This window comes from Pseudopipra pipra, chromosome 6 (genome assembly GCF_036250125.1).
Source record: "Pseudopipra pipra isolate bDixPip1 chromosome 6, bDixPip1.hap1, whole genome shotgun sequence".
NCBI lineage: Eukaryota > Metazoa > Chordata > Aves > Passeriformes > Pipridae > Pseudopipra > Pseudopipra pipra.
In genome coordinates this window covers 62,423,803-62,446,632 of record NC_087554.1, presented here as the reverse complement: position 1 = coordinate 62,446,632, position 22,830 = coordinate 62,423,803, and the positions used below count along the sequence as shown (strand labels likewise).

Sequence of the window (22,830 nt, the reverse complement as noted above, 5' to 3'; positions counted from 1 at the left end):
GTAACGACTCGAGCTGCTTCACTGAGCCCTTCTGCCACTATTGCTCTGCTTTGGTCCAGCACACGTGTCCAAGCCTCGTCAGTGCTCAGGATCCTTGGCAGGCCCAGCTCCCTTTGACCCCCTCGCACGCCGGACACTGCACAGAGCTGCTCCCGACGGTGCTCCCGCCACTGTTTGGATCGGGGAGCTCGGAGATGACACGTGGCTGTGCCTGTTGTTTACAGCCCAGGAGAACACAACAGACGTCCAGTTGTCCCGGTGCCTCGCCAAGATCAGCACGTGGAAGAGCAGGAGCTGGCTGGAGCTGAGGCTCGGCAGGACAGAGGTCAGGCTTGCGGGCAGAGGGAAATGCTCCGAGGAGCGCTGCGGTTCCTTCGGAGAGAGGACACGTGCTCAGGGGTTACCAAGAGAGTCCAGCTTCCACAAGGTTTCTCTCTCCTTATTGATACTGAGCTCTCCAACAGCAGCATCTGTGAGAAATGCTTTATATCCACGTGACGGCCCAGCCTCAGGGATAAATGCCTTCCTCACTTCCCAGCTGGCCGTGGCACTGTGCTCCATTGGGACTTTGAGCATCGGCACCAAGGAACCTCCAGCTGGCACCAAGGGCTGCAGCACAACTTCCTTCCCACAGCAACTACGGGCAGGTTGTTTCCTTGCTCTGACACTGGCTGTCCATAAAATACTCTCTTGAGTTCATGGAATCCCAGAATGGTTTGGGTTGGAAGAGAACTTAAAAATCATCTTGTTCCCACCCCCTGCCATGGGCAGGGACACCTTGCACTATCCCAGCTTGCTCCAAGCCCTGTCCAACCTGGCCTGGAACACTTCCAGGGATCCAGGGGCAGCCACAGCTTCTCTGGGCAACCTGTGCCAGGGCCTCACCACCCTTACAGACAAAAATTCCTTCCCAATATCCCATCTGTCCCTGACCTCTGGCAGTGGGAAGCCATTCCCTCTTGTCCTCTCACTCCATGCCCTTGTCCAAAGTCTCTCCAGATCTCTTGTAAGCCCCACTTACGCACTGGAAGGACACAAAGCGAGTTCTGGACTCAGAGGAAGTTTTCACCCTTATTTCTAAGGGACCAAATAGCACAAAGAAAATCAGTCTAGAAGCCTAGTGCCACCTCCAGAGTTCCCTTCTCAAGGATTCTGTCACAGCTGACTTTAAAATGAGCATTATTGCCCTGCAAATAGAGGTGCCAGGCAGTAGGACATTTTCTGCTGTACCCAAGCCTTCCCACCTTCTTTTCCATATGAAAAATGCACAGCTCAACTCACCCAATAAACAGCAAACCAAAGGGACCCTTCCTCCATTAACTTTTCTTCCCACTTTTACACAATCCATGCACTGCCATGCTTCAAAACTAGAAAGAAGTAGGGTTTTCTTGTAAATAATCACCAGAAGTGAAGCAGAGAAGCAGGCAACAGTGCTAACCTGGCAGCTGACTGCACTGGGGAATGGCAATTCCCAGAGGGAAAGCTCACCTCAGCAGCCCCCAGCTTTGCTGGCACTGCCTGGAAAAGGTTGGCATTTTGGAGCTTGATAATAGGGTATTAATCACGTTCTGGTCCCGTAGAGTCACCATCAAAATCAAACAGCAAAACCGAGAGGAACAGGAAATGCTGAATTAAGGTAACACTTCCCCCCCACAAACCACCACTCCAAACTAATCCTGTCCCTCAGCTGTGCCAATCCCTGGCAATGAGGTTTCCCAAGCTGTTTGAAGTCTGGAGCAGCCAGCTCCAAAGTGAGCAGTAAGTGCATGGCTCCCAGCCACACTTGCAGTGCCTCCCTGCCAACTCCATCCTCCCCAGAGGCAGGTTCACGAGGCACAGCAGAATCTGGGGGCAAAGTGGAACAGATGCAGGGAACGGTTTCTCCTGCTTTGAGGTTTCAGCAGGAATGCTCCAGACAGCTTTGGGGAGGGCTGATGGGAACAGGCAGAGCTCAGCACCTGCCCTTGCTGTGTCATGGCCACAAGGACAAACCTTCACCATGTGCAGCCTTGGCTTTTAAAGCTACAGAACCCTTTCTAAGCGACTCATAATATCACAGAGTTGTTTGAATTACTGAAAAATAGAGAGACTATGGGGTTTTTTATTTTATTTTTATGCAGTGCTTCAATTGGCTCGGTTATTTGTTTCATTGCAGGAGATCAAAAATAATTCTGATGTTCACAATGAGCAGTAAAGGCCACTGAAATATGCTGGAGTAAGTTTAAAAGCAGGTGGTTACCTTATTAAGTGTTAAATATTCAGAGCTGAAATATGAGTCTGTTTCCATCTAGGGCATGCAGTAAATGGCTTCCACATATGCATAACAGCCCATTAGCACAATAAAAAAAATTAGTTACCCAGTTGAAATTAGAAAAAAATAGGTACTAAATGTAAATTTCAAAGGATCAGTTTTATTTTAAGAGCCGTTGTTCCAGCTGGATAGTCATGGACTCCCTAATCTAAACAAATGCAGCCCAATGGAAATTATTCTTTGGAATTCTTCAACCCACAGAGTATTTGTGGGAGGGTGAGGGGGGCGAGGGGACAGAGAGGTTTGGACTCATGAGATGCATGACAAAGAACCTTCAAATTTTCATTTCCTAAAGAGTTTGGGGATTCCACAGGCAGAAAAGCAGCTTTCCAGGGCAAGGTACCTCCTCGGGTCTGCAACACCAGTAGAATTCACTCCTCTCAACATTTGGATGGCACTGTAGCAGGTCTCACCTCTGCACGAAGTTACCCACTGCAAAATTAATTTGCTGAACTTTAACTGACTCCTTTGGAGTGAAATATTCACTGGCAGGTGGGCTCTAAAGGGACGAGTACCCAAGCTTAATGAACACGCAGTCTATCGGCGTGTGTGTGTTTTAATAACCGCCACAATTTTGTAGGTATTCGAAAAACCCAAAATAATTTTATTTTTACAACAACCTGTGGCAAGTCAGATTGGGAACAGGGCAGTCTAACACTAAACTAAATGCCCATAAACTTTTAGCCATATATGCAAAAAAATAAAACTGCACAATAAAAGAGTTTAGCAGTCCCCGTGCCCACGTTTCAGCTGAAGGGAACTGTTTCAGTCACATGTGCTTTTTCTCCTGAGAGTTATGTTTGGTATTTTACACTCAACTCTGGCACTATTTTTCACTTGTTAATTGGAGACCACAATCACTTCTGCAGCGTTTTGCTCTGCTTTCTGTATTTGTGATCTGCACTCAACTGTCAAATATTTAAAGCCCAAAGCTTTCCTGACAGGGGAACAGCATCTGTCCCAGCTCTCCCCAGAGCTGACCTTCCACAGAGTGAGCCCTGGATTCCATCTGCAGCAAACGGGTCGTTACTGGAAAGACAAAACCCATTTCTACAACCTGAGCATGAGAACGAGACTCCACAGCAACAGGTCTGTTCACACCAGGGTAGAGCTCAGCAGCCAGATTTATCAAACCCTGTGCATTTTGTACTCAAAGGGAGGCATTTTAGAAATAAATGCGAATCTTCTTCAACATCAGGTTTCTGGTTAATTAGGGGCTACCCCCAGCCTTGTCACACAATATAAAATCTGCTGTGTGGCACAAAACTTGACTGTCGAGATTGTTATCGTGGACATTGTTAAAACAAACATTAATCACCACGATGGCAGGACTGTGGGATTTCTCTCAGATATAGACACACACATATAGACATATATGTATGTGCATTGTAGTCATCCTCATGTCTCAGCAATTAAACTCCAATTTTAAATAGCACCTTCACAGTTACAGTAAGAATACTTTGTAGTGTTTATCACTGGGGAGGAGATTGAGTCACCAAGGCTTTGCCCAACCATGTCTGACTGCTCCAGCCATCCCAGTAAGCAGCTCCTCGAAAGTTTCCATGAACAAATCTCATTTTCATCCTGTATCTCTGGTAAAAGCACATTCCTGCACTACCTCTCCTGCCATTTAAGCACCCACAGAGAGCACAAGATGTTCCTAAACTGGACACTTTCCTACATGACACTTGGGGACTGCTTGGGTTAAGGGCTGGACTCGATGATCTTAGAGGGCTTTTCCAGCCTAAATGATTCTATGATTCCACACCCTCCGGGAATCTGCCCGCCTTTGGTTTTGGCTTCACCTTGTTGTTTCCCAGGTAGCTGTTCCTCCCACAGGAGGCAGGGACATCTAGCGACCAAAAAAAGACATTGCAAACAAATACCCACCGCATCTATTTCCTACACTCTTCAGTTAAAATCTATTAAAATCTATTCAGTTAAAGTCTATTTCGTTGCAGTGGTTGGTGCTGAGCTATTTTCTAGCCATTAAATTAGCCAATACCGTGTCCACTCATCCACCATCTTCACTCGGTTTAACCCTCATCAGGAAAAAGCATGGCAATTAATTTATTTTTAATTTCAATCCAGAAAAGTATTTTAATTCCTTGAAGCAAGATCTCAACAGAAAAAGCTGCCTACCAAAAAATGTTCTCCTTTGCACTGAACAACAGCAATTCTGAACTCATTAAGGGGACGTTCACAAGTCTTGTTTCATTACACATTTCTTCTGCTCCAAACAAGACAAAAAGCAACATCCTACATCACTATCAACTTTCTTTTCCCCCCACATCTATAAATGCTCTCATGGAAAAGGCCCTGGTAAGTAAACCCATATTTCTGACCTGCTGCATGTCTAACATTTCTTCTTTAATAACTCCATGAGCATGGCAGGCTCTTCCTATTAACTACATTACATCATCATTATCAAAGACGAAAGGAAATTAATTTTGTTTTCCAAAGACTTGGCAATAAGTCGGGTCTTTACTTCATCAGACATCTGCTGTTTTTCTACGTGTGTCATTTGTGAAGCAGAGTTTTCCCCATGACTTTATTCTCCTCACAGTTTATCCTGCCACACTGTTTACCAGGGAAATAAAGCAGGGCAGGATTTCTCATTTGCCCTGTAAAAGTGTAAAGCCAACTTAAAGCCAATGGCATAATCTCGACTTCAGCTTCAAATGCTTTTTTTTCTGGTTTAAAATAAAGCTCAGCAAAGACCTTCATGCAAAAATAACCTCTCATGGTCTTGGCCTGAAATTTATTACTCGTGCTGCAGGACTTTGTTTTCACAGATGGGACTTTATCAGCAAATTATATGGGCAGGCCACCAACTTCCCTCAGGAATGGAGGAGTGCTGGTATTTACTCGGGCTCTTATCTATGCACTTAAAGCCACATTCTAACCACAAACTTCTATTTTCATTTATTGATAGAAAAGACAAAACACAGAGAATCCTCTGTTCTAAAACCCTCCTCATCCCCAAGCCCTGTGTCCCCCACGTACGTGATCAGAAGCTGCTGTCAGATATTTCACACGAGGGAAACTCCCCCTCTTTTCCTCTTTTCAAGTGGAATGGACTTGCTAATGTGTTTTCACGTTCCCCACGTAACTCCATTAACACTGTGCTAAAGTTGGACAATTTAGCTCACTTTTCCAAATATTTACTTTGCTAAACAGTTTGTTGTGGTTTGCCTGGAGTTTTTCCCCTACTTAACTCCACTGTAATTTACCCTGAAATTAATATTCTAAAAGAGAACTTTGCTCATGGCAAGCCCTTCTAAAATAGAGCCACCAGCACGTTGGGAATTGGAAGGTTTAGTGAATGTATCCAAAGAGGAGTGGCCCCAATTCCATCCCTTATCCTACGCCAGCAGCACAGAAGGGCTCAAAAAAAAATAAATAAACCTGTTCTGAGCAGGAGCACCAGGGTCAGAAAGGAGGGAATCTGAGCCCCCACGGCCAGCCTGGCTCCCACCTGCTCCGTGGGGATGCTCCATGTAACCTGTGTGGATACAAAAGAGGCAGGTGAGGGAGGAAAACTAAATAAATAATAACTCCAGGGAAAGGAAGAAATAGTGATAAGCACAGAGTGCCAGGGCAGCTGCCAGCTGCTATGTTCCATTAGAGAACCTGATATTGATTCTTGCTGCTAATCAAGATCTAAAGTGCAATATATCATTTATTTCTGAATTGCACACACCATCCTAAAATAGACTCTTTTGGAAGGAATTTTGAAAAAGTGCATCCTTTACCTAATGAGACTCCACTCAGCAGTGCACTCAGATGGAACTCTGAAAAATGAGGCACACAGCTTATTTTAAGGTTTTCCTACTGAAACACTGTTTCACGGCACTTTGAATTAACAGGAAGGATGCCAAGTCATTTATTTCAAATGGGAAAGAAAATTTTAATAGAAAACCGTGTAAAGGTTTGCAAAAAAACCCACTGAAGCATTTTAAGTGTTTTGTTCCAAATTACTGAGAACATCATTAAAACCCAACGCTGCTTTCCTGTGCAGTGTAATTCTTTCAACATAGTTTTGTTTGTGTCTGGTGTAGGTTCCATACTTCAGGGCCTGATCCTGTAATGACTCCCATGGAACTGTCTCATGGAACCCACCTAGGAATATTAGAGCAATGCATTTAAGACTGATCATTCAGCCAGGTGAGGTTCTTTGTTAGCAGAGATTCTAAGTTAATTGTCAACTATAAAATTCAGAATCCAGCTCAGAAACAAACTACATCATTCTGAGAATCAGTTAAACCCAATTTGTCTTAGTTTTTGCTCCTGATGACTTGATCATCCTATTCTTCAACCATAAATACAAAGCCCTGCTAAGCAATGAGAGACCTTTGTTGTACTCAGTGGGTCCTGGATTCGATCTCGATGGCCAAATTCTGCTTTTTTTTATCCCCAGAATGAACAGCTTCTACTCCATGGGGAACTCCCCCAAAAATGTGGTGTTACTGCAAGAAATGGTAAAGGAATTGAACCTCAGGGAATAACTTCATAATACTCTCCCAGCAAAGAAAGTTTGAAAACTCATTACAGAAGTGAGAAGATTTGTAAAGCAACACTGAAAATCTGGTCATGGTTCTGGCCCCACGATCTGTATCTGAATTTCAAATACTCCAGAGTTTGCAGAGAGAGATATAAACCAAATGGTGTGGTATGGACCACCATAAGGAAAAGGGCTATTTTCTAAATAACCACTAAAATCATGCTCAGAGGCAATAAACAATTGCCAGAGCTCTCGTGTGAGAGCAGTTAAGCAAAGGCAAATTCCAAGGTATTTTAGCCGAATATTGCATTCAAATTCTGACATACAAGGATAGGAACTCATGTGAAATGGGGACCTGGATTTCAATTTGAAACTCCTTGCCATTAAAGTTCGGGGTATGTTTGGGTCACGCAGCTCAATGTGGGTTTAGACCTCTCCAGGATATCGGGTTTTTTAAAGATACTTTTCATTTTCAGATGTGACGGTTAAAAAAATCCCGGGTACAATAAACCATTTGACTTGGGGGAGAAAAAAAAAAAAAACTTGAGCTATAAACTGAAACCGAAGTAGCTCAACTTGGGAGTGTCCCAGCTGCAGAAAACTCTTAATTTTAAAACATTTTGATTGATCCTCAATCTCTTCGAATTACACTGCAGTGAGGGCTGTGCACCCTTCTGAAATCGGGCTATGCCTCAATTACTTCATCTGTGGATAAATTTCATTGTTATTTGAAACATGTGCAAAAGGCAGATACCAGTATACCCTAAAATTGATTAAATATCTACCTCATTAAAGTACAAACCCTAAAGTATAAGAGGCCCTGCTAGGAGGGTTCACTTTGCATTAAGAATGCTAAACCTTGCCAGGGAAATACTATTCTGGATCAATCCGGTTCAGCTGGACACTTACAGCACCACCACCCTCATTCAGGGTTTTCACAGAGTTTCTACTGACAGTGAACAGGAAGTGGCTCACCTGGTTCACTCAGGGTATCCAAAGGTGGAAGGCAAACAGGAGCCCTCCTCAGGTAAAACCTTGGAGTGCAAAGTTTCATCCCATGAGTTTTTTTTGAGCACCAAACCTGGATCAGAGTTATTTCAGGACGTTTTATGAATTCAAAAGTGACTCAAGGAAACGTGAAACCTGGCAGGCTGTTAGTCCATTCTGGGGGACTATTACCTTCCAGACAATTATTTTCAACATCCAGTTCTGAGGTTTGGAAAACCCTTGTACCACTTCCCGTGAGGACTCACAGTCTGTTGGCCAAATGTGTCTCTGCCTTGCGATACAACACGCTGCATTTGCTGCCCTTGACACAATACACCACTGAGCACTCACAGACAGGAGGAAAACTTCATACCTCTGTTCTGAGACACTGTTCAAAAAAAGAGCAATAACTAGTTTTAGAATATAGAAAAAACTTATATAAACACAAAACTGTCAGGACAGATGTAGGTAGAGCGAGTCCCACCTTGGCCGGGAAGCAAACTAGGTGAGTAGTATTCAGACATTCTGGCTGTATGGAATAATTTTTCCTGTCCTTCTACTACAAGATTTGAGGTCCTCAAATAGCAGGAATGGCACTTCCTGGAGGGGGAGTTCTCTCTGTTTTCCATGCATTCAGGAAAGCCTCTAAGCATCCCAGCACACCCTTGTTAAAAAACAGAATCATGGATGTGTGCTGGATCAGTTTGAACAGGCTGTCCCTAGTTTTTCAGAGGGATAATTGGGAAGATGGAGACAACAAGCCAGAGGAATTGCTCCAGAGGTGGTAGTCTACACTTCACTGATATTCTTCACAGGAGCTCACAGCTGGCACCATGCACCTCATGGAACACAAGTCCAGGAACCCTACAAGGAAAACAGGAGTCGTGATCTCAGGTTTCCATCACCCAAACAACTCCAGAAGCCAACAGTCTGAGCTTCATGAGTTTCTTCCAAGAAAGAAGGAGCAGGTTGCAAACTGGTTTAACCCTCTGGGTGTGCACTGTGGGTCAAGAACCCCTCCAGGTGTCTCTCAGCCCTATTTTGCTCCTAAGTTCTGGGAGAAGCAGTTCAGCTCCACGCTGCTGCTGCTCCGAGCCATGTCCACAAGGTGTAGACCAGCCCTGCAGCTAAGCCAGGAATTTGAACAGGATGAGTTACAGAGTTGTATCAGGTTTAAATCAACCCCTTTTCAGCAGAGTATTTATGTCTGTGATTACCTTTAAAGCTGCACGTTCCTCATTAAGTCGGTGGGGTTAAGTAGGGCCTTAATGATATAAGAACAATCAGAATATGCTTCACCATTTTACAGAGGGCAGCTCCGAGCCAGGACCCTCATTAGTGTTCCTGCTGCACTGACAGAGGGACTGCTCCCTTGTACTACAAGGGAAATGGGATGTGGGCTTTCATGCTACTTCAAGCATTAAATCCAAATGCAGTTTCCAGAAGAAAGCCACTCAAATCCACACGGACATTGCAGCTACGTTACAGTACATCCCACCTCCTGAGCTCCGCAGGGAAATGTCTTCTGAGCGTGGAAGTGGCTGTTCCCATCCCTGCAGGGCTGGAGGATCCTTGGAAACCTGGCATGAGGTTTGTTTTGCAAAACTGACCCCCAGTCTGACAGACAAGCCCCTTTAGGCTCATTCAGATGAAGATCAGGAATGCTTCACTGGAGCTAAGGATGGAATACAGGCTTCGAAGGCATCGCTTTTACTCATGACATCCAAAAACTGTGTTAAAATGCCAAGAATCCAAAAGTTAGGAAACGCCACAAACGTTGTACAGCCCTTTTCTGAGGGCACTCCATGATTCAGGTGTCCATTATGGGATCACACACAATTTTTTCCCACTAAACCAGCATCTCTCTGGTTGTGAGGTGAGGGATGGCTCGAGGAAAGAACTGGGGTTGTCTAGGACAGAGCTTCTGTAGAGACCTCACTTATTCCAAAAACAAGCAGTTATTCAATGCTTCTTCCTGTTCTTCCCTTCAACACATAGCCCCAGGCTTTCTCCTGCACATGGCCTTTAAACTCCACATTTAATACAGAATTATCCCTTTCCTCGCAGGCATTCCTGTGATCCTATTGGAATAGCACCCAAGCCACATCAGGTAAAAAGTCTGTCTTCACAACACATATGTGAGAACAGAATTAGTACCTTCCACTCAGATAATTTCTTATTTCCTGCTACCTCTACTTCCATTTTCTCCACTGAAATTCCAATCAGGTGTTTCTTCCTATTATTTGTCCTGCCTATACTTCAGAGAAAGCACTAACAGTAAAGAGAAAGAATCATGAGATGAAAACTTCAGAGAATTTAGCTGCCAAACTCCAACAAGCCTGTACTAAACATCTGTGAACTAAAATCTTTTGAGAGCCACACAGCTTGGTCAGATTTGGGAAAATTTTAATAGGGATGCCAAGAGATCTCCATTTGATATCAGAACAACTTCCACTCCAGATTTCAAGTGTTTGTCCAAAGCTCACAATGAGAATGGATGAACCTTTGGTTTGCTGGTGGGTTGTTAGTTTGATTTAAACACTGTTTTTTTATTAATGCATTTCTAGTAGAGTGAGTTTTGTTAATTAGAAACAGTTAAAAAGTTGGAACAGAAATCAGTGCAATATGTACTTGAAGCCTCTGGGTTCTTCAGGGGATAACTAGTGAGATATAAAATAAAAATTTAGGAATGAGGTTTCTTGAATGTAAGGTAAATAACAGGGAACAGCAGGCTAAGGTAGGTTAGGCCAGTTGACCTGGAAAAGAAAGTGGAATATCAGTGTAAAACACTCTCACCCCAACAGAAGGGATCCTGTTACCTGCAGGCACTGCCCATAAAGGTTCTTCCCTCTGGGCACCTCCCAGGTGTGCAATTTCTGTGGAGCACCAACAAGATCCAACAATCACTTCCTGGCAGCTGGGATTCAACTCCAGTCAGCTGGGAAGCTTCACAAAGGAAATCTCATGACAGTGCTTTATTCTGTCCTCTTCCAACTATTTGAGTACCAAGTTCTTCCCTCACACCCCAAATTTCTGGGTCATGGTGAACACATAAAAGCCAAAAAGTACTGAATAGTGAAAAAATATTAGAAGCTTGTTAAAGCTACTGGAAAAATGGTTAGTGATTTTCCTCTTCCTGAAAATGTCAAGGAAAGGTAGACCAATAGGACAAATTTCCAGTGGAAAATAATTAATTTCAATCAATAAAACCCCAACGATACAACAAAAAATAGATTTTCAGCATAAAATGGCCTTTGGGATTTACTCAAAAATTTCCATGAAGGTAGATATTGTCTGCACACGAAATAAAAAGTCTGCATGTTTTGACAAAAAAGAGTCAACAGCATATTTATGGCCATGGATGCTCTTTGATGCAACTTTTTATTTTAAGTTTCCTTATTGTTTTTTTTTTTCTGAGTAACTCCTCATGGGCCATGAAGAACAGCACCTTTGTGACTGCTTCCACAGGAACACAGAGTGATCCCAGAGGGCAGCCAGTGGGACAGCAGGATCTAGGAATAATGCTGTAATTCCTTAAGGCTCTGTGGCTTTAGTGGGGATTTCTTTCCACTGGCCTCCAAATGCTCTTCCAGAGTAGGACTCCCCCCCCCAGGATGTGTGCCAGGAGAAGGTTTAATCCTTTAGGATGGGTGCGTGCGAAGGAAAATGGGAAATCTATTTTAAATGCAAAGGAAGACGAAGCAGATAAAGGATGATTTCAAGTTAAGCTAATGAGAGGTGTACAATTCATTTTATAATTAATATATTTATTTCTTATCCCTTTTAGAAATGAGCATTTCTGGGGAGGACAATGGCTGAGACACACACTGACAGTGGAAGCAGATGTTGCTACCTAAACATGTAAGTAACTGTTTCAAAGTACCTCCCCCCTTTTAAATTGGCTACAAAATCAAATTAATTTGGTTTTAGTCCATAAATCAACACAAACATGCACAAGATCCCTCCCTTTCCTCCACGTTCACTTCCCCAGCCAGGAATAAGGTCCCACAGCTCTGCCCCTACGTGGGGCAGGGATTTCCATCGCCAGGGCCCAGCAGTGACCTGTGGAAAACAGCCTTTGAGCAGCAGGAACAACATCCAGGCTCTTGGCTTGCTGCACATGCAGCTGTGCTGACAGCTCTGGAGTTGCCCTTCACGCTGTCACAGCCAGGCTGCTCATGCCATGTCCCTCCCCCCTTGTCCCCTCCATGTCATTTTACTTCTTTGGCTCAAATTCAGTGCTCCACACACCCATCCCTATGGACTGAGGGCCCAAATTCCCTCTTTAAGCTTCCCAGCAAGCTCAGCCAAACATCCACGCTGAGGCAGCTTCCCAGGCATCCCTATAAGGGATTTCCTTGAGGGGGTTCTGGTGCTCATCCAAAACCCAACCCAACAAAGCAACGGGCTTTCCCCCACACCTTCCTATCAGAGGCCCTGAACTCCATCCCACTGTCACTGCCACCTCATCAGGCACACACCAGGAAAGTGGTGTCCCACCCCACAACTCCAGCTTGTCACCACCTCAACGCCAGTGACATTTCCTATGATTTCCACAGATCTCCAGGGCGTGAATCTGGGATATGGGCTGTAAACATAACTCACGAAGCAAGTTAAGGCTGCACTGATAAAGTGTATTTCTTACTCTTTTAAACACTCAACACACCAAAGACATAAAACATCTTGTTTATGGACCTCTTCCTGTGTGGACAGACCCACTCTAGAGAATCAGCCCATTTTCTTTATGTCACATGAATGAAAATCAGCACTGGACGACCGTCTACTGTGGACCCATTTATGGTGATTTATTGAAGCACAAGACACTGCTTTCTAAACATATTTGGTGTAACCCACCTGAGAGTCGACCATCTGGTTAAATAGGATTTTTCTAATAGGCTTCAAAATGTTGCTGCACTTGGCCTGCAGATACTAATGCTAAAAACCTCAGCAACAAGGAAAAAAGTCCAATTACACAAAGGCATAAAGAACTCCTGATCAAAACTCTGCATCACATCCTCGACTGCTGCAAATTGGCATGGAGCAAGTTACACGGAGCAGGAATCTGCTGAGCTATTCAAACACGAGTGGCTGTAATTCCACAGCACCTGAAATCCTTTCTCTAGAAGAACTCGGGCAGCCAGAGTTCACCAGATTGCAGTGAGTATCTCACAGGAGTGATGCTGCAAGATAAAAAGTGTGCTGGCTGTTTCCCAACAGGGAACTTGAGCATGTGCTTATCTTTGAGCTCACGAGCAGCCACGCTGAAGCCCCAGGTTCTGTGTCTGGAATTAAACATTAGCTCGAGGATTTGGCTGGGTCAGGGCCAACGCAAGTTTAAAAGCATCAATTCCAAAAGCAGGGATTGTTTTGGGAACAGATCATCAGGTGCACCCAGTCTGAGCTCAGCTGACAGTCACAGGAGGGATGGAAGTCGCTGTTACCTCTCTGCTTTCCAGTAATCTCAGGCCTGACACTCTCTCATTTAACCATGGTAGATTATTTCAAGTTACTAAATGCCTATTAAGATTAGTAAGAGAATTTAAAATAAACTTATACAGTGCCTCATACATCTACCTTCAGCTCAGTCACCCAAAATGAAAATAGAGGAGCATCTGAAAATCTGACACAAAGCTTTGAATTAGCTGTTTTGTCAATAACTGAGGATTTTGCAGCATTAACCTGCAACTTCAGGTATTTAAAGTCAGTCAAGGAGACAGGAAGTAAAGATGGAAATCAGAAAGAATAAGAGCTGCAAAATTACACTGTTTTCTTTCACATGTGAAATTCCGTATAAAATACTTCCCTATAAATAGTTGTCAATAAACACAACTGCTGCAAATGTATTTGGTAAATGTTGAGGTCAAAGGCCTCAACTGTTTATTGCCTTGTAAACTCAAAGGCAAGTAAATTTATTGCCTGAATGAGTTTCAGAGTATTGGCCATCATAAAAACTCTGCATCCAAGGCACAAACCAGCCCATGGGCTGCACTGTGGTTATTCCACACACAATTCAGGGGCCACCACGTGGAGCATAATTCAAAGTATCAGAAATATATTGTTGCCATGCTGGATATACTCTGCACTTCACAGCTGGGAGAATGGATCTCACAGGTTATGTGATCTAGGTCTTGCAGACAGAAGAATATTACTTTAAAGTATCTCTTTTTCCTAATTTTAAAAAGGTCAAAGTGGTTTCTATAGATTTCTTTCTATAAACTCATTGGAACCACGGTTAGTGTTTAGTGCCAAATCCTGCTCTTAGATCCATTATTCATGACTATACTTCAGAGATTAAAGTGGTAAGAATCTTATTATCTTCCAGCTCCAAAACTTAAAAGGGCCAGTCTGGGAAACAAAGTGTGTATATGTATATAAATATAAATGTTTTCTTGACTAGGGTTCTATTTAGGGAACACTGTTTCTGTCGCCTCAAATTACAGCTCTAGAACTGAATGTGTTCAGTGAGGAAAGGAGACAACAGATATGAATCTGCACAAATTAGACCTAGAGAACATTCTAGGCTCAAGCCAATATGGCACATGGTATAAAATATTAGTAAAATACTTAATAATCTAGCTTATAAACTCCTCAGGGAATTTTTCTGTGTTCTTTTTCTCTCTGTACCATAGAACGTGCAGCCAGTTCGAGTAACTTTGGGGTAATTCCAATTTTTAATCCCCTTCAGTTGTGTGGTCAAGAGAGAGATGTCCAGCTGCCCAAACTGTAATTTCCAGTCTTCACCCTGGGAGTCCATCCATGAGGAGCTGCTGATCTGCAGATCAAGCTTTGCAGAGGGTTATCTGAGGAGGATGAAGCACCTGAATGCCCAACCATCCACACTTCAGCTGAGCACACCCACATGTAGAGAAGCTCATGTCAGAGCATGAACACAGACAGTGCCCCCCAGAGACAGGAGACCCACCAAAAACACACAAACAACAGCCACACTTGAAAAATCTACTTCCACAGGTCTGCAAGCTCCAATAAGTCAGAGATCTAAACACAAAATACTCAGGAACGTGCACAAGTACATCTCATTTCCTACAGAATTATGGCATGAGCACAGCATGGGGGTTTTTTGGTTTTATTCCAGACAGATCTGTTTTCCAATATTGTTCCCATCACACAGAACTCTCTCAGCTTTCCTCCAGCCACTCCTCTGAAATGTTATATGATAACAACACTGCTCCATCTGAGAAACCTTCCCCAGGAAATTCCAGGTGCTGCACAATCAAAGGCACGAGCACCTTGTCAAAGCCACCACACCAACACTTGAACTGAAAGGCACAGTGCAGGGTGCTGCCATGAGGAGCCTCCTGTTTCTACCTGGAGCTCCTTTCCACACCAGAACCACTTAACACCCCCACTGCTGGGGATTTATCACTTGCAGGCACTGAGTTCTTGTGGGAAAGGCTCAGAGAGCAGCAGGTCCCTCCTCAGTCAGTGTAGCCTGACAGAGGTATCACCCAACAAAGAACACACAGCATTAGTTCCACTGAGGTTAATGGGACCACTCAGCAGGATGGTTAAAGTGAATGAGAAATAGAGTCCAAATCACCACGAGTTAAAAAACAGCCAAACAATAACAATGCACAAATATCAAACATAAAACACTTCCAGGTACTTCTGCCCTGTAAGTCTGTTTAGCACAGTTAATGCAACTACAAATGAGTGATATTACATTACCCCCATCATGCTTTCACTCAAACAATGCAGCCATGAACTTTTCTTGGCAAAACACGCGACGTGAACAGGGCACTGTTGCTTAATCATTCCCCATGATGTTTATAGCATGGAAATAAGATCTTAATATAACCAGAGGGGCCACAGGAGGGACACTATAAAGGCTGCACTGCCATGTGTGTCAATACCAAGGGCTCGGCAACATCTGGCTTAATTCATTTTTGAGCTGTTTACTAACTGGAGACCAGGTGTCATTTCCTCTCTGAGGTGGGAAATGCCTTTAACTGACACTGGTGCATCTCCCTCTTGCCAAAGGGGCACTCGGGAGACACCACGAAAACCAGTTAAGCACTTGTGGGAGAAACTGGGATTGGGATTTGCCCACGGCATCTCTTCACAGCACAGGCCCTTGGAGCAGAGGCTGTGTCTGACTGTGCCCTTGGTCTGACAGAGCTCGAGTTGGGGCAAGGCCTCTCAGCATCTACGGAGCACAAGCGCAGGAGAAGATGGTAAATTCCAAAATCTCTACCCTCCTGTGAACAAAGAAAATGTACCACTTTGGCATTATATTTTCCAAAATGTCTTCCAGGACGAGGCACAGCCTTTAGGGAACTCTACCCAGCAATCCTTTCTAGAAAGGTGGTTTTCAAAAGCAATCACCTGTTGCTCTACCCTGTCAGGGAGACCTTTTGACCGGTTGGATTCAGTTTGTCTTCCAAGACTCAGTTAAACATTAGCAAAAGCTGCTCATGAATAATTCCTCGTGAGGAGCTATTTTTTTTTTTTCCACATCCATGTTTGGCAGAAAGCAGAAACAATCTGAGGCTGTTTGAGAAAAATCAAACTTGCCTCAGATGATCTGTATCCCCAAACAAGTTCAGAGCACAGCTGCAGATAGGTTGTGCAGATATGAGCTTTTGCACTCACACAAACATCAAACCACATTAATGGCCACGGGAACATGCCAGAAAAGTTCATTTGAAAATCATTATGCATTCATTTCTACGAGCAACACCTTGTGGCCCCTGCTGTGAGTGTGGCTGTGCTGCAGCCATTTCCTTTTATGTCAGAAGTGGTTTTTGGGAGCTTGGCACGAGAAACACACTAATATTTTTGTTAAGGAGAATTTCAGATTCCGCAGCAGGTCCTCGAGAAGGACAGCAGTGCAACGTAAGTATTCAGATTTTTATCATTTGTAACCTGATTTCAGCTTTGCCTTACATCAGAATAAAATTCCTTCAAAGCTAATTTCAGCCAAGCCCCAGGAGAGCATTTGTCCATATCATGAAAAGCAGGATTTTATTTAACACTATCACATACACATGCTGGTGCAGTCAGATGCCCAGCTGGAATAGGAGAGCTAAGACAGGTCAGGATGAAGGTGCACTGGTTGGGGTTTGGCAGGGAACCTGCTTTTAGTGCTCTTGGCTCTAGCTGAGAACATCAGTTTCTCGTTGGTGAGTTCTGAAAACAAAATTCTTTCCAAAAAAAAAAAAAGAAAGAAAAGAAATAAATCCCTTCACAAATTCTACTCTGGGCAATTGTGTATCGGTGTCATAACTTAAAATCAACAAACCGTACAAAGGAGGTGAATCAAAGTTAAACACATCTGTGGACATGACATTCTTTGATTCTGTTCCTTACACACACTTTTGAAAACAGGCTTCTGATGCATCAGGCTCAGCTGGCAGAGGCATTTTATCCAAGTTCTCCCAGTCAGTGTTCCTCCACAGGTATTAACCCCCCCTGGGGAATGCAGGCACAGAGGTAATAAACATATTCGTTTCATTACAACATCTTAAAAAATGTAAAAATTCTAAAAAACCAACTGTAAGCTGACCTGCAGCCAAAGTACACATTAATTATACAGCTTAAGTCAGGCGGATGCTCAAGGAAAAGAGATATAATGTTACACCCAGCTGGATACTTTGTAGTTAGCACAAATGTAATATAAAGCGTACCAGAGTTTGTCAAGTGTCTGTCTGGATTTTCAGTTTTCATTAGTACTATAATTAAAACCACATTTTCAGCTATATTACCTATAACAAGAAAGGAATGAGAAATGAGGTTGTCAAGGTCAGTCTCTCTCTGCTCTTTATCCTGAGTATCTGCAGGCCACGAGCTGTTGGATTTGGTGTAAACCAGAGGAATAGGATGGAATGTCACGTTACAACCAAACCTTTGTGGCCGAGAGGACAAACTGATGAGGTCACTTCCTCCTAATCACCAGCGGGGCGTATTTATCAACAGCCGCATAAGTCAGGGGGACGGGGAGGCAGTGACAGACAGACTGACAGACCGATGGAAACACAAACACCCCGGACGCAGATACCGCGGGGCCGATGCACAGAACGCTCCTTCCCCGAGAGCTGCACTTGATCTTGTGCTGTCACAGCCCTCCCCAGCCACAAACAATCCTTTCATGCCCTTTCCACGGCTTGGAGGACACGAGCAAAGATTTGGAAAATGTGAACAATGCATAACTTAGGCTACAAGATTTAGACCCACGTTCATGTTTTTAACAGAGAGCTCACAATTTGGCTTAAAACCTCTAAGGCAAAGTGACCAGGTGGCAGAGAGAAGAATTCCCCAGAGAGGGACATATTGTTCCAATCATTACAGTGGATGCCTTAATTAGAGATGGGTGGTGAAAGGCAGCACAGCTTCATCAAACTCAGCAGAGCTCAACATCTTACTGAGGATCTGACCCAGAAATTCCAGTATCAAAAATGCATTTTTTTGCATATTCAAGTGCAAATAGGTACTTGGGGCAGCCAAGGCACCAGTGAATGCAAATGGGATTCCCTGGATGCCGTTTAGAAGGTGAATACGGGTTTACCTTTCATGAAACCCAGAAAAAATAATAATAAAAAAGCAAAGCAGCTGATCAGTCACGTTAAATATAAATGACAGTTTGTTTGTGATATTAAAAGGGGATTTTAGCTTCATTTAAAAAAAACCACTAACTACTATGAAGGAGATGAGTGAACTATTACAATACTGAAAGACTTAAAAACGATACCCCAGGAGATAACATTGGGAGAATAAAGTGAAAGAGCTCATATAAAATACAAAAGGTGTGTTGTAAAGAAGGATCAGGAGGGCAGACTTTGAGCTTCATCCAGTCATAAATCAAAAGCTTGTTCTCCATCATTCTTGTCTATGAGGTCAGCTTTGATTCCCAAGCTACAATTCCCAAAGGATGGAGGTATTTCTATTGGCAAGTCTGTGTCTTTCTTCCCCCAGGCTGGCTCTGCCAGCCCTGCTGTCACCATGGACTGTCATTATCTCAATCTCTTTACTGCCCAGGATTGTTCCATCCTGGAGCCACAGGGAACTATCACAGGGCTGTGAGAGGAAAACCCACTTGGAAGACTGAGGGGCATTTGCAGCAGATTAATTGACAAAGAAGTTTATCAAGCCAGGCCATCTGCAATAGTTCAGTCATTCTCCTTCACAGGGGCCAAATGCTTCAGCACAGCAGGCTCCCGGTGACGTCGGGGATACAAACTTGCTATACAAAATAATGTGCTAAAAACACAGTTTAAAAACTCTGCCACCAGAAAATACAATAATAACTCCCTCCCCAGTCACGTGCTTCATGTTCTTTGTGTCTGAGTAACTCAAGCATCAACCTTTGAGCTTTTGGTCAGTCAGGCTGTCCACACTCCCAAGAACAGTCTGTGTAAGCAGAACTACTCACTGAGCGCAGAGCTTGGTTTAGCACCTCAGTTTGCAGTCAGGCATCTCCACGTGCACAGATAAATGGCAGCCCCTTCCCAGACACAAAACACATTTAGAGTGTTCTTTCCCTAATTGTCATGTAACTTACTAATAATAATTACCATTTTTATTCTAAGTCGAAAAAAAAGTTAATTTAAAAACGCTTCTTGAGTACTACTCAAGACAGTAGACTTTTACAGTGTTCTTGCACAGTGCATTCTATTATTTGCTCCATTGGTATCATAATGGTTTTACTTCAGTAATTCTCACTTAACACAGAGAAACGTTGCCGTGTGGTGTAAAACCTGATAGTTACTGCGAGTATCTCTAACAAAGATAACATTTACACAGAATAATACGGACATCCGATCCTGCTTGTTTCTAGAGATAAAAACCTTCATTCTTTTGGCAACAACTCGCAAAGGAACGGCAGCGATCGGGGTAAAGCCCAAATTTGTAATACAAGATCGCCCTCTACTGCTCAGGAGAGAGGAAAATAGTGAGAATCACCGAAACAGGGTGGTTTGGGTTGGAAGGGACATTAAGGCTCATCCCGTTCCACCCCCTGCCATGGGCAGGGACACCTTCCACTAGCCCAGGTTGCTCCAAGCCCCATCCAACCTGGCCTTGGACACTTCCAGGGATGGGGCAGCCACAGCTTCTCTGGGCAACCTGTGCCAGGGCCTCCCCACCCTCACAGCAAAGAATTCCTTCCTAATATCCCATCTATCCCTGTCCTCTGGCAGTCTAAAGCCATTCCCCCTTGTCCTGTCACTCCAGGCCCTTGTAAAAAGTCCTTCTCCACCTTTTTTTGTAGGTTCCCTTCAGGTACTGGAATTACTGATTATTACTTGTATTCTAGTAAGACTCAGTCAAGTTATAATCAACCCACATTGTGCTAAAAACTAAGTTACAAACACTTTTAGGTTTGGGTTCATTTTTTTCTCCATTCAGCAGGCAGTTTCAGCCTGAAATACAAAAGGAATCATGCAGTGGGGAAAAATTTGCTTTTAAATAATTATTTCATTACAACAGATTCTTCAAGGTCACATACAGACCACTGTAGAAGGAACAAGTCATGAAAACAAAACAAAAAGTACCAATACAGAGATCTGCTTTACCACTTTTGTGTATTTAACACAGAAAAAAATATATATATATAAATAGGAGAACTGTGATAAAAGAAGGGCAAACAAGAAACATGCACCATTCTGAATCAGCTGCACAAGACAGTACAATTCTTGACTCTAGATAGCACTAGAACTTCTTTGTAGCTATAAAAGGCTTCAAATTTCAATCCAAAATAAACAGGGATTTATTGAAGACTTCAAGTCAATGTATCCTGCTATGTCATCAGTCTCAATAACAGCAGGGCTGCACCCTGCCTAGAAATGTAGATCTCCACTAACAACTGCCAGTCACCATTATAAACTGGTCAATAAAAACCACTTTATTTACATAAAACACTGTTGTTCCATCACCAGCTTTAGGGCCAAAACTCGGTTCTGGTTTTAATTCAACAAACAAGTAGAATTTATAGGGCTAGACAGAGCTTCCACCCCTCTGTCTGCCTTGCAACTCCAACTCCACAGTGCTCTCCTGGCAAAACTGTCCATAAACCCAAGTCTGTAACTACCAGCACTGGATCTGGGTTGGGATGGAAAGCAAGAAAAACCCACATGCACATGAAGTATATAAAGTTCCCTCGAACAACTTGGAGCAGGAGGGGAGTTGCTTGTTCCTCTGAAATAATACACCTCACAAACACTTTGGCTCAGAGCAATCAGCACTCACAGAGATTTCTGTCAGTGGTTTTTTTGGCACAGTTTTAGAACAAACTCCAAACAGAAACTCAAGCGTGGCTGAAGAGCTAATGATGTGGAAAATGTACAGAATCTCCCCAAATTGGGCTTGCCATTCTGAAAGGTTTATTTTGAGTCTCAAGTTACAAGTGTTTCTCCAAACATGACACAGTTTTATCTCACATAACAGGAATTTTCCATTCATACCCCTCATTGGGGGGTGTGATGTAAAGCTCATAATGTAATGGTTCCACTTTCTACAGACAGACAACTGAAAGTGAAGGGGAGGAAAAAAAAAGAGAAGATTCTTGAAAATTTTGAAAAATCTCTTCCACCTATTATTTTCTCCCTCCATAAAAAAAAAAATCTGGAGAAGTGAAACGATCCCCTGTGGGATCTTGTGGTGATATCACTGGTGGAGTGCTCCCAAAGGCATTACAGTGCCTCTCCTGGCACACCACGTGTGTTAATTAGTCTTACCAAAATACAACTTCCAGAATCAGAGATATCAGCTGAGAGGTGACTAACAAGTTTTTGGTGTTACAGGTGGTTGTTTGGAGTAATCAGTTACCAACGTTCTTAAAATTATTTTGATGGTTTGGACATTCCTGATCTGATTTTGGCTCCTTGCAGGAAGAGAACATGGCTTGTTTTTCCAAGGTTTATCTTTACCTGTGATACACCATCAAGTTCCTCAACTTGTTTCACACTAGTCCCCAGCTGTCTCTGCCACACACACACTGGTTCATTCCAAGCTTTTACCTGAATTGAATCAATTATTTATTTTATCTGTGAAACCTGAGTGCAGGATGACAGAGAGAAGATGCTACATACCCCTGCAGCCCTCTGCTGTCCCCAGGGATGAGGGCCCTTCTTTGGGCACTTCCAGCTTTATATCCTTCTTAAATTACAGACCCAAAGCAGCACACAGGACTCGAGCACCATCCCTGGCCAACCCACCAGACCTGTCAGGATTTTCACACACCCTTTTCTCACATTAAGCATTTTATTCACAAATTTTGCTGCCAGGCCACAAACCCGTTCTGTGTACACGTATTTAAAACCTGGGACATTCTGAGGAATTTTTCCTCAGAAAATCTTGCTGTTTGACCCCCTCCTCACCGGAAATAATCTTTAATATTTCTGGGAGGGTGTTTATTGTTGCATCAGAGGCATCAGTGTCTTGTGTCACGTAACATAAGCGTTATTATCTCTTAAAAGAAACACAACCAAAAAAACCTCATAACCCCAAACAGCTACACATAAGCCCAAAATTACCACTCAATTTCTTATTGTTGTCCACACTCACAACAAAACTATTTTCTTATACGAAATAAAGACTTCCCATAATCCAACTCTTGTCCACCATCTCTTCTCTTTCTGCTACACACCTCTCTGGCTCCATTTCTTTTTTAGACCCTCCTATTAGACATTCATAAACAGCGGTTTCTGCCCCAACCAATTACCAAAAGCCCAATTAAAATTCTGGTTCAATCACCAATTTGATTTCACCAATTAAATCTCCCAAACTACATATTTCAGCCCTTATGTGTGGCCATTTTTCCTCGCATTCCACAGGCATCCAATCATCAAACTGACAAAAACTTCCAGAAGGTAAAACCTTGGTGTCATTTCCTTTTGATTTGCCAAAAGGACGCTTTTTTGGCAGAAAACTAACTCCTGTTAGTCCTTCCTATAAAATACACCATAAACAAGCTTTAGCACATCCCAACTTGATGTGCTGGACAACAGCTCAATTCAAGAAATAACCAGAAAACCCTAACAAGTAATCAGCTACAAACATTTGTCATTTAATTCTG

General features: G+C 43.2%; 1 protein-coding gene across 1 annotated transcript in view; it reads right to left on the bottom strand.

Annotated features, from left to right (window-relative positions):
* Positions 1 to 22,830, bottom strand: part of BMP4 (bone morphogenetic protein 4) — a 162,405-nt gene that overhangs the window by 137,896 nt on the left and 1,679 nt on the right. The window lies entirely within an intron of this gene.